We start from the raw sequence: 19,101 nt of genomic DNA, 5'->3' as shown, positions 1-19,101 counted from the left end.
TCAAAAGGGATTTTGGGAAGCAAGTAAGGGAAGTAGAGGAAAAACTGGGAAGAGAAATGAGAGTGATGCAAGAAAATCATGAAAAACAAGTCAACAGCTTGCTAAAGGAGACCCAAAAAAATACTGAAGAAAATAACACCTTAAAAAATAGCCTAACCCAAATGGCAAAAGAGGTCCAAAAAGCCAATGAGGAGAAAAATGCCCTAAAAAGAAAAATTGGCCAAATGGAAAAGGAAGTCCAAAAGATTACTGAAGAAAATACTTCCTTAAAAATTAGAATAGAGCAATTGGAAGCTAGTGACTTTATGAGAAATCAAGACACTATAAAACAAATCCAAAAGAATGAAAAATTAGAAAACAATGTGAAATATCTCATTGGAAAAACAACTGACCTGGAAAATAGATCCAGGAGAGAGAATTTAAAAATTATTGGACTATCTGAAAGCCATGATCAAAAAAAGAGCCTAGACATCATCTTTCAAGAAATTATCAAGGAAAACTGCCCTGATATGACAGAACCAGAGGGCAAAATAGAAATTGAAAGAATCCACTGATCTCCTCCTGAAAGAGATCCCCAAAGGAAAACTCCTAGGAATATTGTAGCCAAATTCCAGAGTTCCCAGGTCAAGGAGAAAATATTACAAGCTGCCAGAAGGAAACAATTCAAGTACTGTGGAAACACAATCAGGATAACACAAGATTTAGCAGCTTCTACATTAAAGGACCACAGGGCATGGAATATAATATTCTGGAGGGCAAAGGAGATAGGATTACAACCAAGAATCACCTACCCAGAAAACTGAGTATAATCCTTCAGGGGAAAAAATGGTCATTCAGTGAAATAGAGGACTTTCAAGCATTCTTGATGAAAAGACCAGAGCTGAATAGAAAATTTGACTTTCAAATACAGGACTCAAGTGGAACATGAAGAGGTAAACAGGAAAGAGAAATCATAAGAGACTTATTAAGATTGAACTGTTTACATTCCTGCATGGAAAGATGATATTTATAACTCATGAGACCTTTGTCAGTATTAGGGTAGTTGGAGGAAAAAAATTATATGTATGGATAGATAGATAGATAGATAGATAGATAGATAGATAGATAGATAGATAGATAGAGGGCACAGGGTGAGTTGAAGATTAAGAGGTCATATCTGGAGAATAAAATTAAGGGATGAGAGAGGATTATACTCAGGGAAGAAGAAAGGGAGAGGTAGACTGGGGTAAATTATCGCACAAAAAAAAACAGAAAAGTCTCTTACATTGGAGGGGAAATGGGGGAAGGTGAGAGGAAATGAGTGAATCTTATTCTCATAGGATTTGGCTTAAGGAGGGAATAACATACACATTCAATTGGGTATGGAAATCTGTCTTACCCTACAGGAAAAGGGGGAGAAGGGGACAAGAGAGCAGGGGGATGATAGAGAGGAGGGCAGATTGGGAAAGGGGTAATCAGAAGAAATACTTCTGAGGAGGGACAGGGTCAAAAGAAAGAAAAGAATAAATGGGAGGGCAGGATAGGATTAAGGGAAATAGAGTTAGTTTTTCACAACATGTCTACTATGGAAGTATTTTGCATAACTGAACATGTACAGCCTGTATTGATTTGCTTGCCTTTTTAATGAGGCTGGGTGGGGAGGGAGGAAGAGAAAATTTGAAACCTAAAGTTTTGAAAACATATGTTTAAAAAAAAAGTTTTCACATGCTACTGGGAAATAAGAAATACAGGAAATGGGGTACAGAAATCTATCCTTCCCCACAGGAAAATAGAAGGGGAAGGGGATAAGAAAAGGGAGGAGAGATAGAAGAGAGGACCGACTAGGGGAAGGGATATTCAGAATGCATGCCATCTTGGGGTGTGGGGAGGGAGGAGACGGGGTGAAAATTTGGAACTCAAAAACTTGTGGAAGTGAATGTTGAAAACTAAAAATAAATAAATTTATATTAAAATTTAAAAAAAAAAGATTTCAGGGGAGAACTGAGACTTTGGAGTAATTCTAGAAACTCACTCCCTTCTGAAGTATCTTACTAAGTTTTTAGGCCCTGTTCTGTAGAATTTGTTTTAAGGAAAATGAGAATCAGTTCTAAATACAATTTGCCTTTCCTTCAGGAACAGTACAAAGCACAAGGTACAAAGGCTTTGCATTTGTTTCCTAAAGGAAAGGAGTAAGACAGAATGGAGCAGTGTATGGAAAGACCATGCAAACTTTAAAGGGCCATATAATTGTTGTAATTATTGTTATTATTGCATGCAATCTGCGAGTGGTACAGTAGGAAGAAGCCTAGCTTTAGAGTTATGGGACCTAAGTTCAAATTTTAACTCCCAGGACAGTTAGGTAGTGAAGTAGATAGGCAGCAGCTTTGAAGTCAGGAGGACCTGAGTTCAAATCCATCCTCAGACACTTACTAGCTGTGTGATTCTGGGCAAGTCACTTAACTCCAATTTCCTCCCCCCCAAAAAAAAAAATTAACTCCCCTTTTTACTTTCTGTGGGACATTAGGAAAGTCATCCACCCTCTCTAGGCTGAAGTTTCTACATCTGTAAAGTGAAGGGATTGGACTAAATAATTTGTAAAGTTCCTTCCTTTTCTAAATCTGTCCTATGATTCCTTCAGTTCAACACCTATCCTCACTATGTGGATATAAGCAGGTGCTGCCCTCAAAAAGCTTAAATTCTACTGAGGGAAATCAATTCTTAATTAATGCTAGCATCCTGGTTTATATTTTTTCTTAAAGGAACTGACTAATTATGAGTTATTGATCAATCAGTAAAAGTTCATCAACATATCCATTGATGAATTCATTAACTAAATGTAGGTGTTAATGCTGGAATGGACATTAGATTTTACCTAGTCAAATCCCATCATTTTATAGATAAAAAGCTGAAGTGCAGAATGGAAAAGGGATTTGTCCAAAGTCATGCATGCAATGAGTATTAGAGCTGGGATTTGAAACTAAGTTCTCTAGTTCCAAGTGTAGGGCTTTTTTATAGTATCACAGAATTTTAGAGTTGGAAGCAGAAGTGTTCTGGTAAATTTAGCAACCAGCTCTCTGGGGGAATAAAATGCATCCAGGACACACTTTTAAGTTGAATCTGCTTTATCAACATTTTCTCCATTGCTTTTTTAAGTCTAGAGAGCCAACAAAACAATAAATCAAGCCCTGATTTGTAGCATTTGTCATTTCAGGGGTGTAAATGCTCACACTGAATATTTAACAATGGGCTCTTGAGAACCAGTTCCAGCACACTGCTATTTATAAGGAATCTTGATGGCCCACCTAGCCCATACTGATAAAGGAATCTCTACTAGAATGTACATAACAGGTTTCTGCTTGTATCCTCCAATAAAGAAACCCCACAAGCTCCCAAGGCGACCCATTCCACTTTCGGCCTACACTCATTGTTAGGCAGTTTTTCTCGACATTAGACTCTTTGCAGCGTCCAGTCTTGCTCATCCATTCTTGCTCTTGGTCCTTCCGTGTGGGAACAAGCAGAATAAATCCAGTCCCTCCACCGTATGAAATCTTCAGTGTGTTCAGTACTTCTCTAGGCACTGAGGAAGTATCCAACATCTACTATCAAATCTGTTTCCTTTTAGCCCTTCTTAAAAGAAATAGAAGAGGGAAGGGAAAAAATGCAACAATTCTGTATGTGTGGTGAATTATGTATGAGAGTGTTACATATTAATATATATTAATAGGTCATAAATAAAATTGCTTTGGTAAAAATCCTACTCAAAAGTCTCATTGAGATTGGGAGGTGCTCTGGGTTCTTGCAGCCTATGCTAGAGGAGCCCAAATTCTGGGCTGAGCTTACTGGAAAGGCTATTAACACCTTCCTAACCAGATGATGATTTTTTAGTGGGAAAAGTGGTGAATTTGGGGCCAAAGGAAGAGCACAAATCCAGGGTCTGCTACTTATTATTATGTAATGGGGGAAGGGAGTGGATGCATGCACAGAGCTCTGGGGAGAGAAATGGCTAAGGTGCTTTCTCCAAGATGATATGTAAAGGAAGTCCCTTGTGGAGCATATGTAGACATTCTGTAACTGGCTGTGGTCAGCTAACCACTTGGTTGAGAGGAATCTTTTGATTGGATGCAGAGGCATTCAAAAAGACCTATTAGCTTCAGTCATTGCCTCTTGGGCCTCCTTTGTTTTGGGGGGATCCCAGTGACTCCTTCACTCACTGCATCCAATGAGAAACTTTGCTATCAGGGGAGAGGTGCTTAACACAGGTTTTTAATGAATGTTGATTGATTGGAGGCCTCAAGGGCCTTCTCCCCTCTGAAGCCATGTGGCCCCAGAAATGGGCCTCAGAACTTTGGTCTCTGTGCTTGTTTGTTTTTTCCCCATTCTAGGTAAAGGTAGTATAGGCTCCACTGTCTTGGGAGCTGTGAAAGACCAGAAGATGCCTGACTTCCTAGAGATCCCGGATTCCCAATACCCAGTAGAACAAGGAGCAACCATTAGGAGTAACTGCAGGCCAGCAATAGCTAAGACAAATACTCAGCAGGCAGAGATTCCCCCCTTTAGGCATGATCTTGATGGGACCAATGCTATATAGCAACTGAGCTAAGTTAATACTACTTCCCTAGAGACCAATGTGGTACAGGGAAGAGTATGCCCCCAAGGTCTTGGAAGGGAGAGTGCTTGTACTTTATTTCTTTGAAGTAGAGGAGATATAAAAGTCAATGGCTGTAAAGCATTTAAATGTAACTGAGGCACTAGGCACCAACTTCTAATAATGCCAAGGTATAACTTACAGGGGCTCAAGCTGATAGTGGTAGAGAATGGAGAACCTTGACTCCTTGGGCTACCCTAGAGCCCTGAAGGATGGGATGTAGCAGGCCTGGCTCTGGGAGAGCGGCACCTACACCTTTGTGTCTGTGTGACCTTGGGGAGGTCCTATGCTCCTATGAATCTCAGTTTACTAGTCTATAAGATGAAAAGATTAGACTACCCTTCAAGCTCTGAATCCTATAGTCCTATATCTCTGGCAGTGAGTTCAAAAAGGGAGCAGCCTATTAAATAATGACCAACCTAGTTAACTACAAAAGGTTCAGGAGATTGATCATTTTAGCCATGGAGATCCAGACTTATAGACTACTTAGAATGTTGATATGTGTCCATCATGAATGGCTTCTTCAAAAACAGATTCAGGAGGTAATGGACCTGGTGGGATTCTAATGACATCATGAAAAATGAAATTGAAATTGACTATGTCTTAATAGACAGAAAGTGACAAGTTAAAGACACAGCTTTCATTTCAGAGTCATCTGTCCATGCAATCAGATCTTTGGCTTGTTTGTTTAGATGTCAAAGTAAAAATGCAAAATTGGAAGAAAGAATCAAGATAAGAAGAAATTGTTTGCAATTGTAGGAGCTCCAACTTGATCTGTTTAAACAAGCCCTCTCTATTTGCAATGGCAAAAAGGTGGAAATCAGCTATGTCTCCAACAACTGGGGAATGGTAGAACAAATCGTGATTTCTGAATGTAATAAAATATTATTGTTACCCTAAGAGAAAATGAATGTGAAAAAATTCCAAGAAACAGGAAAATTTGCAGGAATTGATTTGGAGGGAAGAAAGCAGATCTGAAAGGACAACATCTAAACTGACTACATTGTGTCAACAAAGACAACATTGAATAAAGATAAAAATCAGAATAAATATCATGGTACAAATGTTTCTTTAAAAAAAAACAGTAAATAACAAAAGAAAGGAGCTCTGTGTGTGGACTACGCCAGCATTGGAGTCGGTATGACCCGCCTTCTGATACACATTAACTGTTGTTATGCCATGAGCAAGGCACTGAAACAGTGCACCAGGTGGACTCTCTAAGACTGTAAGTTACAAATGCATTGATGGAGAAAGTTTCTTACACAGGTGAAATAATAGATTCAGACCCAAAAAATGACAGAAGTGTACTGTTTTGTGTGCTACCAGTCACAAGGGGTCTATGGGTATCAGGAAGACCAGTACCTCTGGTGTGAGGGTTCCCGAGCCCTTTTCAGGGACGCTTTCCACCTTTCCATAGACACACTGTCCACCTTTTCAGGTACACTGTCTGTCTGGCCACCCAACTCTTTTTTCCCAGTTCTCTCTAGGCTCTCACCAAACTTCCACTTCTTTGCCACACTCTGCCTGCTAGAGCTCTCCTCAGTTGCCAGAAGTTGGCCATTGCTCCACACAAGACCAACTTTCTGTCCTCCACACTTTTACCTTTTGTAGCTTGGTTCATTTATTGTCTTCCAGAGTTCTGCCTGGGTCCTGCATACAGGTAAGTGTTATGGTTTCATGATGTGTTGTGGCAGAACCATCTCAAAGAATTCAAAGTTAGACCACTTCTAATCCAAGTATAGGCAATTACTAAGATTGACCCCTCTCATGATGTGGGCTAAGTTCTAAGAGGAACCAGCAACTTTAGTGAAAGCAAGACAGATTTTTATAGGGGAAAGATGCAATTACATAACAGAAATTATGAATATTAAAAAAGCAAGAGGGGTTAGTTAAGAGATTAGGTAATAGGAGAGGAGTCCAAGCCTCAGCAGAACTGTGCATGCAATTACCCACAATGCATACAAAAACCCCATGGAGGGGTATGTGTGTATGATGATAATATTATAATAAGCCTCTCTACGTCATAAGTTCACCTCCAAGACAGCTTTTGCTGTTACCGCGCAGGTGCCTTCTTAGGGAAAGTCCCTTCTATTGTTTTGGGGTCCACATCCTGTTTGGGTATCCTGGTTGTGCTGCTTTCTGATTGGCTGAGTATTGTGGTCCTGTCTGAGATTAGATGGATGTGGTCGTGGTTGAGTGCGTGGACACACCTGCTGTTTCTATGGGAAATATGAGGAATGGGTCTGGGGGCAGTAGCTAGCTAGAGGCAATGGCTGGGACCCCATCACATGGACACACCTGCTGTTTCTGTGAAAAATATGAGTTCATGGACACACCTGTTGTTCTGGTGAGCAGTGAGGCATAATGAAGTTAAGATATTGAGTTGGGGGAGGGGAGAGAAGAGCACTGTCTAGGTAGGGGCAGTGGGCCTGCTGTTCGGTGGGGCCTGTAAGGAAGTTAGAATATTGGAGCTGGGGGCAGCTTTATTAGGATTCCATCATTCCCCCCTAAAAAAGCTGGGGCCCAAATTCATTTGGGAAGAAGGGCCACGGTCTCTGCTTCTGCAGCTTCTTCAGGCTGGCAAGGGATGTGGTGCTGTCCCTGCCTTAAAATGTCCCGAAGAGGAGGTTGACTAGAGCTAAGCATAAGGCCACATCCTGGGGGTGATGGGTGAGTATGGGCTGGTATCCATTGTTTGCTGCCAACTTAGGTGAATTGACCTGTATTCTGGGAGACACAATCTGACAAGCATGCAGGGCCCCAGATGTAAGGAGAAAGAAACCAAGAGCCCCATGATGCTATTATTTACTTTCGACATTCAGGATTGTCTAATTTTGTTACTTTCCCAGAAGTTTCTGCTCTGATTCCAATTCCTTTAGGAGAATCAGATGCTATTGAGGAAACATCAGTCACAACACTTTTGAAGGTAGAAGCTTTCTACCCCTGGGTTTAATAATTATACAAATGAATTTGCTTATAAGAGGTTAACTTATTCCGATTATAATAAAAGACTTATGGGGATATTTTAAGTAATTAATTCCAAAACTGCATAGACTTCCTTTCAGAAAATTGGTTGCACTGAAATTTTTTTCCCCAAACCAAACTGAAAATGTTTCTGATTTCATAATTAATAGAATAACAGCCAGGTCCCTCAATCAGTTGTACCAATACCCAATTATTCTTACATCATTTTGAAACATTTAAGAACCGTATTTCATACAGATACATCTAGTAACAGGCAGCTGACTAGGCCAAGTACCCATTTGCTAAATTATTTAAGCTATAGAAAGGAATATAATTTTAGGCAGAATAGCTCAGATCTAACACACATTTTACTACAGTAGCTCAGATGTATCACAGCCTTAGTCTATGGGATAATGCTTAACATTGTGTTTATACCTTTGTTTCACAAACTTCTTTTCCCTTTCTCTAATTATTCCTATGTCATTCAGAAAGAATATTGTATTCCAGGGATTTAATCTTTCACTTGACTATGCAGGCAGGCAGATGACAAGCCCGAGTACTAATTTACCCAGTTGTTTAGAATATGGAATGACTACACATTCAGAATGAAAACAGCAAGATGTCACATACTTGCATTGTACTCATATGTTTTACTGACCACTTGCTCTGATTATAGACATTTGCTGTAAAAAGAAAAAGCAGGGACATGCCAGATGATAGGATCCTTAGCTTTGTTTGAGTTCAAATAAAAGTCACTTTAATTCTATCTCATAGCCAGACCCAGGAATAGCCAAGTGGGAAACATTCCTTTTTAAAGGAAGACAATGGGGAAACTGAGCCAGGAGGGTCCTATCTTAGATTGAGGCTAAAATTGTCCTGTTGGCTTTTCCCAGAAGCAAACCTCCACCTGTAGCAGGATCTAATTCTCTCTGAGTAGCTTGTGGTATTTCTCTCAGATACTGATTTAATGCAGACAACTACATCTAAATTCAAATTCAGAATAAAATCAGTGCAGTCCTAAGAGCTTTTATCTCAAATGGCAAGTCTCACCAATCACAGCTTAGGGCTAGATACAATTGTTTCTACTTTTATGGAGTTGCAATAAGTAATAAAAATTTACCATATCTTACATACATGAGATTTCACTTAACATCTTTCACTTTTTTTCTCTTCAAGTTTAAATTTATCCTGCTGTAATGACAAATAATTAGAAATCATTTCTATATTATACATAAACTTGCAAATTCTGAGCAAGCCGAGTTCATTTTTAGGAACTCCATAACTCAAACAAGCTCTTTTTTTTTCCCCAGGGCTGATGACCTTGCACACCAAATGGTTTCCTGGGATCCAGCAAGTTTACAAATAAGGGGAATCGACAGGGACCTCAAAGAAGGGGCTGCCTGTCCAACCTATGATATTTTTCTTCTGGACTGATGAAAAACACATACTTTCTGCGTAGTAAGTCTCCCATTTTCAATCTTAATTTAATTTGTTTTGCCCTGACTGATTTTTTTCTTTTCCCTTGCCAGCGTTCCAATATTTTATTTTTAGGATCCTAGTATGTGGTAGTTGGTACATGTGGCCTTTGGTCATCCCCTATAGCCCTACATTGGAGGTAACCTTGGCCATCTTCCTAAGTGAGGGGAGTAGGAAGTGTCTACCCTGTCCACCCTTAGAGCTACTGTGGGATCAATTTTAGGTTTTAACATTATAATAAACTTTACAACAATTAAAAAACTAGTTAACAATCTTGCAATTTTCATAAGTGAGAGCCAAAGTATTTTAGCTGTAAGATAGGGCTCAATAAAATAACGCAACTGGTTTTAAACAATTTTTCTACTGTCTTTTAGTTTCAAAAAATTCAGATTAAAAATTGCTTTGTCAAACAGGATTTCTGGCTCACAATGGTCACTCAAGTTTTACAATATGAGAGAATTTTACTACAATTTAGAAATGCAATAATAACAGAAATAGTAAACTTCAGAGGACATTAATTGCACTTCCAAATCATCACATATAAAAATTATTGATAGAAGTTTGGGCTTACCAAATGCAGAGACTGGTTGACTTCTGACCTCTTAATGCCCTGACCCATCCCTCTTTCCCTTCTCCCCACAGCTGTTGTGGCGGTGGTTGAGTCTAGGATTTGGAAAGGTAGGAGAAAGAGGGCACCGTTGCTTGTGTGGGAGGGACTGAGGACCAAGGAGTGCTGGGAGGTTGTAGAATCAGGCACCTGAATTAAAGGTCGGGGGTGGGGAGGGGCCATTGAGAAAGGGGATTTGGTGGATAAAGAGGAGGGTGCCTGAGGAATCTATGAGCTTCTTGATAGGGATTGCTCAGCTTTGGGGAACTTGGAGCAGAAGCTCCAGGTTCCAGTGGTATGATAGCAAGGACTTGGGGGTCTAAGAGGAGAGGTTCGTCTTCTTGCCTTGAGGGGTGGGCTTCAGGGTGCCCAAGAGCACAGGACTGTTGCCAGTGGGGTACCTGATGTAGCTGCTTTGCTTCTCCGATCCTTACTTTCACCAGGTAGGGGAGGGTAACTCAAGTTCGCTACCATTCTTCAGCACTCTCTTTCCTTCCCACAGGGAGAAGGATCTTAGGAGTTTGTTTTTTTTAACTTTCACTCAAGTAAACTTCACTTCTGTGTCCACTCCTTAAAAACTTGTGCAGAAGTGGGAGCTTTGAACTTGCCAGTTTAGGTGAGTGGGACTCTGGAAAAGATCCAGTGGCACTTGTTCCCTCTTCCCCATCCTGGAGAGGTCAAAGCTTCATCTCTGAAGCATCTCTTCTTGAGATTTATGCATTTTCCCAATGTGCCAAATAGTTTAATAAATTCTGACTTATCTTAAACATCAAGCTAGGAGAGACAACATTTTACTTAAAATATAACCAGATTCAATTACCTTTGGTTGTATCCTGACTTACACAAGCCTTTTTTTTTTCTCTGTGACCCAGGAAAGAGTCAAGTGCTAGCCCTATTCCAAAGTGCACCTTGAAACCTGACTCTTCTTGATCAGTGAAATGACCCTTTTCTTTCTTAGATAGATCTGGGGGGAAAATTTCCCCCTTCCTCTTTTTTCTGTCTGTCCCTCCACCTCCAGAACTGGGCCAGAGTCCAAGAAAGTGGAGAGGAGGGTGGGGGAGAGAGAGAGAGAGAGAGAGAGAGAGAGAGAGAGAGAGAGAGAGAGAGAGAGAGAGAGAGAGAGAGAGAGAGAGAGAGTTTGTGTGTTGTGTTTTTTTGTTTTGTTTTGTTTTGTTTTGTTTTGTTTTGGCCAAGAACTTTTCTTTAAGAGACCATCAATCTTTTCAGTCCAGGTACAGTTTTTTCTTTTCTGGCTAGCTGCATTTTAAATATTACAAGGTGTAAGACTCAGAGATTTTTACACAGACACAGAGCAGACAAATACAAACAGAAAGCACAGATAGTGATAACAGCTTAGTAGTCTGGTGGGATAGGAGCTGAGACTGAATGCCAGTAAGCCTAAGGTAATCCCCCCATAGACACATTCATCTCTTCAGTGGCATCCCACTAAAAGATGAAGAAAAAAAATGAGTTCAGAAAGGACTCCCTGAGAAATTCCCAAACAGAGCATCTTCTCTCTAGAGGGAATTTGCCAGTCACAAGGACCTTGAGCACTAAGGCCCAAGCAATCCAGTCAAGCCTCCCTAGGTGCTTGAAGGAACTCCCAGCTAAGAGAAGGGAAAAAAAGATAGGTTTATCTTTGGATTAGAGGGGGTCTGAATCAGAGACTCTGCTCCACGTGGAGGGAGGTCAGAGTTAGAGACTCTGCCCACCCAAGGACCCTTTTTGGGGTCCTGTTGCAGTTTCATGATGTATTGTGGTAGCATCATCTCAAAGAATTCAAAGTTAGACCACTTCTAATCCAAGTATAGGAATTTATTGAGATTGACTCCTCTCATGAAGTGGGCTAAGTTCTAAGAGGAACCAGCAACTTTAGTGAAAGCAAGACAGATTTTTATAGGGGAAAGATGCAATTACATAACAGAAATTATGAATATTAAAAAGGCAAGAGGGGTTAGTTAGGGGATTAGGTAATAAGAGAGGAGTCCCAGGCTCAGCGGAACTGTGCATGCAATTACCCATAATGCATACAAAAACCCCATGGAGGAGTATGTGTGTATGATGATAATATTATAATAAGCCTCTCTACGTCATAAGTTCACCTCCAAGACAGCTTTTGCTGTTACCACGCAGGTGCCTTCTTAGGGAAAGTCCCTTCTATTGTTTTGGGGTCCACATCCTGTTTGGGTATCCTGGTTGTGCTGCTTTCTGATTGGCTGAGTATTGTGGTCCTGTCTGAGATTAGATGGATGTGGTTGTGGTTGAGTGCGTGGACCACCTGCTGTTTCTATGGGAGATATGAGGAATGGGTCTGGGGGCAGTAGCTAGCTAGAGGCAACGGCTGGGATCCCATCACATGGATATGCCTGCTGTTTCTGTGAAAAATATGAGTTCATGGACACACCTGTTGTTCTGGTGAGCAGTGAGGCATAATGAAGAAGTTAGGATATTGAGTTGGGGGAGGGGAGAGAAGAGCACTGTCTAGGTAGGGGCAGTGGGCTTGCTGTTCAGTGGGGCCTGTAAGGAAGTTAGAATATTGGAGCTGGGGGCAGCTTTATTAGGATTCCATCATAGGCACTCATTAAATTCAGGCTGAATGGAGAAACTACATGGTATAGGGGATAAGGCTCCAGACTAGGAGTTCAAATTCCAATTTGGACACATTAGCCATGTGACTCTAGGCAAGTCATTTAAACTCTCTGGGCCTCAATTGCCTCATCTGTAAATTATAACTTGATGGATCCTAAGGTCCTTTCTGGCTCTACGTCTATTATCTTGTAAATTAAATTAAGTCACCACTCTCCAGCATATGGCATTTTTCACTTTCCCCATGAGAACAGCCCTCTATCAGCTGGTCTGTGTGGAATAATTACTTTGGAATGTGTCTATAGTTCTCAAACACCCCCAGAGTGTTTCCATTCCATTGCTTTTGTCATTCAGGTCCCAAAGCATTTGCCCTCCAACTCTGAGAGTCTCTAAGGAGTCTGGGAATATTCTTCTGGAGCTCCTCAAAGTGCCTATCTTCAAAGTGACAAAAATTAGTACCTTCTGCCTCCTCTGTCCATTAGTACTTGGACAGTGTAGTGTATCCTTCCCTTGTAATCAGTAGCCTACTCCCATTAGGTCTCAGATTTTAGGGAAGCACCTTCAATCCTTCTGCATTTTTCCCTCCATCTCTAGGCATCCCTTGGGACAGCTGGGCTGAGTTATTGAAATTACTGCAGAACTGCTTTTCCAAAAAGGAGAAGGGAGGGGCAGAGACACTTGTTTACAAGAAGAGCTGTGTTAAGGACAGAAACATTTTGTATTCCTTGACATAGAAGCAACATGAAAAATGCAATCAGACAGAAAGAAGTACAACCAGAAAAAGATGAGTCAGTTATGTGACTAGAGATAATCGATGCATATCCTGCATGATCCGTTGAATGTAAAGAGATTTAGAAGAAGGCCCTGCCACCTGAGTGGATCCCCTGTGAAAGGTACATAGAAGTGTATGCCCAAGTGCCATTCAGGATAAAAACACATGGATGGGTTCTGATTTGCATCCTTGGAGGAAACATGTCAATAAGATCACAAATCCATTGGGTTTTATACATGTACATATGTATATATGTACATATATACATATACATGTGTATATTTATACAGTATACATATATTTACCTAATGTACATACCAAATATGTATATATATATATATTGATTCTTACAAGAATCAATAAATAAATAAGTATGCATTTATTAAATAACTATCACACATTGGCATTGTGCTAGGTGCTAAGGATGCCAAGGCTAAACAAAATTGTCACTGTCTTCAAAGATCTTCCATTCTATTATAGGAAACAATATGCACACACATAAGGGTATTCAGGATGCATACCACACAAATATGAGGTAATTTCAAAGAAGAGGGAAAGGGGAACAAGAAGCTGGCAAGATCCAGGAAGGCTTCATGCAGAAGGTAGCACCTGAGCTGAGATTTGAAATAAATGGGGGGGGGGGCAGCTAGGTGGCGCAGTAGAGAGAGCTCTGGCCTTGGAGTCAAGAGGACCTGAGTTCAAATCCGGCCTCAGACACTTGACACTTACTAGCTGTGTGACCCTGGGCAAGTCACTTAACCCCAATTGCCTCATTCCCCCCCAAAAAAAGGCATTCTAAGAGGTGGAAGGATCAAGAGAGAGCATTAGGAGAAGAGGTCATGGGGGGGAAGTGGACAAAGGTACACGCCAAATTCAAACATATATATGGAAGATGTATGTGCATTAAATGTAAGTGTTCATTCTACAGATATTATAGATGAAAAACGAACCAGACCCAGAATTTAGTAGGATGATGGGATTTGGCTAGATTGCATTTGAGAAGCTGGACAGAGCAATCCATTCAATGTCTGCAAATTACTTGCTCTCATAAAAGTCCCTGTGTTTAACACCAATATTTTCTTGATGATATCACATAGCTACAAATAGTGGACTGCTACAATCGCACAAGAGTCAAGATTACCAGCAAATCAGTGGTCAATGGAATAATTTACGGTGGGTATAAGTAGGCTGTGGCTTACTACCAGGAGTGGCTCATGTCCAAGAACATCAACGAAAGATCAGCTATGAAAGCTTATAGAGGGCAGCTAGGTGGCGCAGTGGATAGAGTGCCGGCCCTGAAGTCAGGAGGACCTGAGTTCAAATCCAGCCTCAGACCAAATACTTGACACTTACTAGCTATGTGACCCTGGGCAAGTCACTTAACCCAATTGCCTAAAACCAAAAACCAAAAAAAACGAAGAATGAAAGCTTGTAGATCCCCAGCAGGAGTAGTAGACCAGTATTACAATGAGATCTTAAAAGAAACAGAGGAAGGCCTCTAATATGTTGTCTGTGTCCTCTGTGGCAGATTTTTTGAAAAGTAACAACCTTTAGCAAAGCTTTGGCTGACCACAAAACCCTGGAAGGTATAATTCTTACCCACTTGGGAAGAGAGGACTTTAACATAAGATGAGGACTGGGGGAAGGAGGAGGGAGGGGTGTTATGTCCAAAGGGGAGATTTGAGGGGAGAGAGGGGAAGAAAAGGGAAAGATAGTCGGAGGTCCCCAGAAGCAGCACAACTTTGACAGCCAGTGGCTACAACATCTGCAGTTCCCTTCTTCAAGACCATAAGAGTCCAAATAAGAGAAGTTTAAGCTTTTTTTCAAAATCACAAACCGAATTACTAAAAGAAAAACAGCCAAAAGGAATGCAGAATTAGCATTTCTTACTCCTCCCTACTTTACTTCTGCTTAATTGAATATAACAGTAATTACATTATTCTACTAAAGAATACATTTGCTGGATTTGATAATATTTCTTAGAGACAGCTATGGTTGATCCTGTTGTTTGGTTTCCCTTTGTTGGAGGCATGAAGGCACCGAGAGACAGTGGGAGCCACACAGAAAAGGGGGATGCGTCAGTGCACTGTTAGAGAACTTTTGGTCTCTAAGTGTGGGCATAAAAATTAACCACTTCATAACTAACACGTCCAATGGCAGAATCACTATGAATGTAGGCTAATTTAAAAAAAAAATAAGTCTACCCCATAGTACAGGAGTCTAATAGTAACCAAGGATTGCAGAAAGAATAAAAAAGCAGAGAGATCACAATCTATATCATTGAAAGAAATATTCCCATAGTTGACATCAAACATTCATTAATGGATCTACATTCATTAATTTATCTAAATTCATTATTGTATCTAAATTAATGTATCAGGCAAGATCAAAGACCTAACTATCTTGGGAACAGAAGAGAGAAGATGGAGGCAAGTCGGGAAGTAGAGGCACCCATATTTCCCACAAACACCACAATAAAGTCTTTAAAGTGTTACAGAACAGCGATTAAAAAAAAAAAAAAGAATCTGCTGTCAATTCTTCCATCCTATTCAAAGCTACACAAAAAAGTCTGTCAGAATCCTATGGAAGTCCAGAGCAGAAACAAAGCAGGGGAGAAAGAGCACAGCAAAGAAGCCTGGTCCCATAGACAGGGTGGTGTCTCCAAAGCTCCACAGGAGACAAGCCCTGAGCAGCACAGGGACTTCAAGGCCCCAAATTAGCAGAAGATGGGCCTAGAACAGCACCCAGGCAGCCGAACCTACCAAGCATCCAGGGGCAGGAAGGAGATGGACAAAAGAAATATAATCCTGTGTGTTATCTCTGCATATGTCACTGATTTTTTTTTAAATTGCTACCAAGGGCCTTGTTGGTCAAAGGCCTGCAGAGGCCAGGCACTGAATAAATGCTTCGGGATCATGACAGTAGTGAGGTGGGGGTATGTGGGATAGAAGCCAGCCATGGAAACAGCACTGGGTGCCCTACCTAAATCCTGGAGAAAGAGCTGAGAGGTTATATCTTGTTTTTCTTAGGAAGCACTGTAGAATGTTAGAGCCTGAAGAGAATTTAGAGGTGTTCTTGGCATGTGATAGGCACTTTATAAATGCTTATTGATTACCTAATCTTGTGCAATCCCATGATTTTGCAGATGAGGAAACTGAGGCTGAGAGAAATTTGAGGCTTGAGGTTCTAAGATGACAAACTCCTCAAGGACATAGACCATTCCCAATATATCCTATTATGCATGGTGCCCAATTCAACAGGTACTTAATTAGTGCTATTTTTGATTGATTAGTGAGTTGATTGATTGAAACCAAGAAATCTTGGCTCTCAGGCCTCTGTTATCTGAACTCCCAGGTGGTTTGTACTATCCAAGGTGATAATGGTTCTGGCTAAAAAACAAAGCATGTTTGATACATCCCATATGGTCTTACAGACATGATGTCATTCTGCTGGCATCTTGAAAAGGCAACACATGTACCTTTTTGCCAGTATGACTCTGCAACTCGCTAAATGCTGAGGCGCCAAAATGTTTTATTATTCAGGTCGGTACTTTCTGAATTAGTGTCAACCCCGAACTGACCATAGCTACTATAACAACTAATCTTTCTGCAACCTAGACTCATGGCCCTTTGCCAGGAATATTATACTTTTAAAAGAAAGTATAGTATTTCTGAAAAATTAGGGGACAGCAAGAAACTTTGCAAGTGGCAGATACTGAAAGGGGGGTGGGTGTTAAATGAATGGAATAATAATAGATGTAGAGGTTTATTTCTCTTATTTTCAACCTCTCCCTGTCTACTGGCTCCTTCCCTAATGGCTACAAATATATTTTAGAGATACCCTGTTTCCTTGAGCTAAGGCCCAGCAAGCAGGCTGTGGCCTGAGCTTGGCATAACAATAATCCTTTGCACTCAGGATGATATCACCCTCTAGCGAAGTGTATTGCTTGGAAAGCACCAGGTGTTCACTGAGGGATTTAGCTCCCCCTATTTCCCAGGGCCATCCATCACATATTCACAATCCCCATTCCTTGTCACTGCACCCCTGTTTCCATCACAGAACTCTGGTTCTGTGCCCTGCAGGGTGGGCATGACCCTCAAGACTTGAGGCCCATGGGAACACAGGGCCCATGGGAACAGTAACTCACAACCTAAAAATGATTATGTTGTGATCCAGCCCAGGATGTGTATGAGACCTACCTTTAGTCCAGCATGTTAAGCCCTCCTTCTTAGGAGGGGGGCTTTCTTATGCATGCTTCATTTTCCTCACTCTGAAATTAATTAAACTTCTGTTTTGTATCCTGATTCTCCTGTCTTTAGCCTGCTCTGTTTGTTTGACTCCAGCCACTCATAGGTGAGAGGCTGGTTCCGATCTGGTTGACACTTTCATCCTCAAAAAATCCTCACTTGATCTTTCCATCCTCACAGTTGTCCTAGATCTCTTCTGTCCTTTGTAGCTAAACTCCATGAATAGGCCATCTACAATACACACCTCCACTTTCTCTCCTCCCACTGTCTTCTTAACCACTTACAATTTGGCTTCCCATCTCATCATTCCTCCAAACCTGCTATCTCCAAAGTTACCAGTGATCTCTTAGTAGCCAAATCCAGTGGTCTTTTCTCAGTCCTCCTTCTTTCTGACCTCTTTGCAGTCTTTGACACAGTTGAGCACTCTTTCCTCTCGCTTGTCTGTAGGTTTTTCAGATGCCACTTTCTGCTACTTCTCCTACCTATCTGACCACTTCTTCTAAGTCACTTTTGTTAGATTTTCATTCATATCACACCCTCTAACCATAGGAGTCCCCCAGGGCTCTGTCATAGGTCCTCTTCTCTTCTCCCTCTATATTACTTTTCTTGGTGATCTCATCATCTGCCATGGGTTTGATTACTATCACTAGGCTAATAATTCTCATGTCTACCTTTTCGGCTCTAAATGATCTGCTGACTTCCAGTCTCACATCTCCAATTGCCTTTGAGACCTCTCTACTGGATGTCCAACAGACATATTAAACTCAGTATGTCAAAAACAGAACTCATAATCTTTCCCCCTAAATCCTCCCCACCCAAACTTCCTTGTTATAGTCAAGGTCAACCCCAACCTCCCAATCCCTCAGCTCACAACCTAGGAGTCATCCTCAACTCCTCATTATCCCTCACTCCTGCCCGGTTATCCATTCTATTACCAAGGCTTGTTGATTTCATCTTTGTAACATCTCTCTTCTTGCATAGCCGCAGTCCTGGTGCCGGCTCTCATCACTTCATGTCTGGACTACTACAATAGCCCACTGATGTGTCTGCCTGCCTCAAGTCTCTCATTCCAATCCAGTGGCCAAAACGGTTTTTCTAAAATGAAGGTCCAACCATGTCACCCCTCCTCCCCTACTCAATAAACTCCAGTGGCTCCCTATTATCTCTAGAATAAAAAACAAAAATCTTCGACTTGGCATTCGAAGCCCTTCATAACCAAGCTTCCTCTTACTTCCCAGTCTTTTTCACCTTACTCCACAACAGGTACTCTTCTATCCAGTGTCACTGGCCTCCTGCCTGTTCCATGAACAAAATACTTCATTTCTCGGCATTTTCTCTGGCCTAGAATCCTCTCCCTCTTCAATTCTACCTACTGGCTTCCCTGACTTCCTTTAAGGCCTCACTGAAATCCCATCTTCTACAGGAAGCCTTCCCCAACCCCTCTTAATTCTAATGACTTTCTTCTGCTAATGATTTCCTAATTATCCTGTATATAGATTGTATATATTTGTTTACATGCTGTCTCCCCCATTAGCTTGTGAGCTCCCTGAGGTGAGGGACTGTCTTTTGCATCTTTTTGTATCCCCAGGGCTTAGCACAGTATCTGGCACATAGTAGGGGCTTAATAAATGTTTATTAACTGCCTGACAGACTAGAAGTGGAAGGGACCTTAGCTATTCAGTTGTGTCTGACTCTTTGTGACACCATTTGGAGTTTCCTTGGTAAGAGATATTGCAGTGGTTTGCCATTTCCTTCTCCAGTTCATTTTACAGATTGGGAAACTGAGGCGAACAGGTTAAGTGGTTTGCCCAAGGTCACACAGTTA

This window comes from Phascolarctos cinereus, unplaced genomic scaffold (assembly GCF_003287225.1).
Source record: "Phascolarctos cinereus isolate Bilbo 61053 unplaced genomic scaffold, phaCin_HiC Scaffold_4;HRSCAF=312, whole genome shotgun sequence".
In the NCBI taxonomy this organism is placed as follows: domain Eukaryota; kingdom Metazoa; phylum Chordata; class Mammalia; order Diprotodontia; family Phascolarctidae; genus Phascolarctos; species Phascolarctos cinereus.
This window is presented reverse-complemented; position numbering follows the sequence as displayed.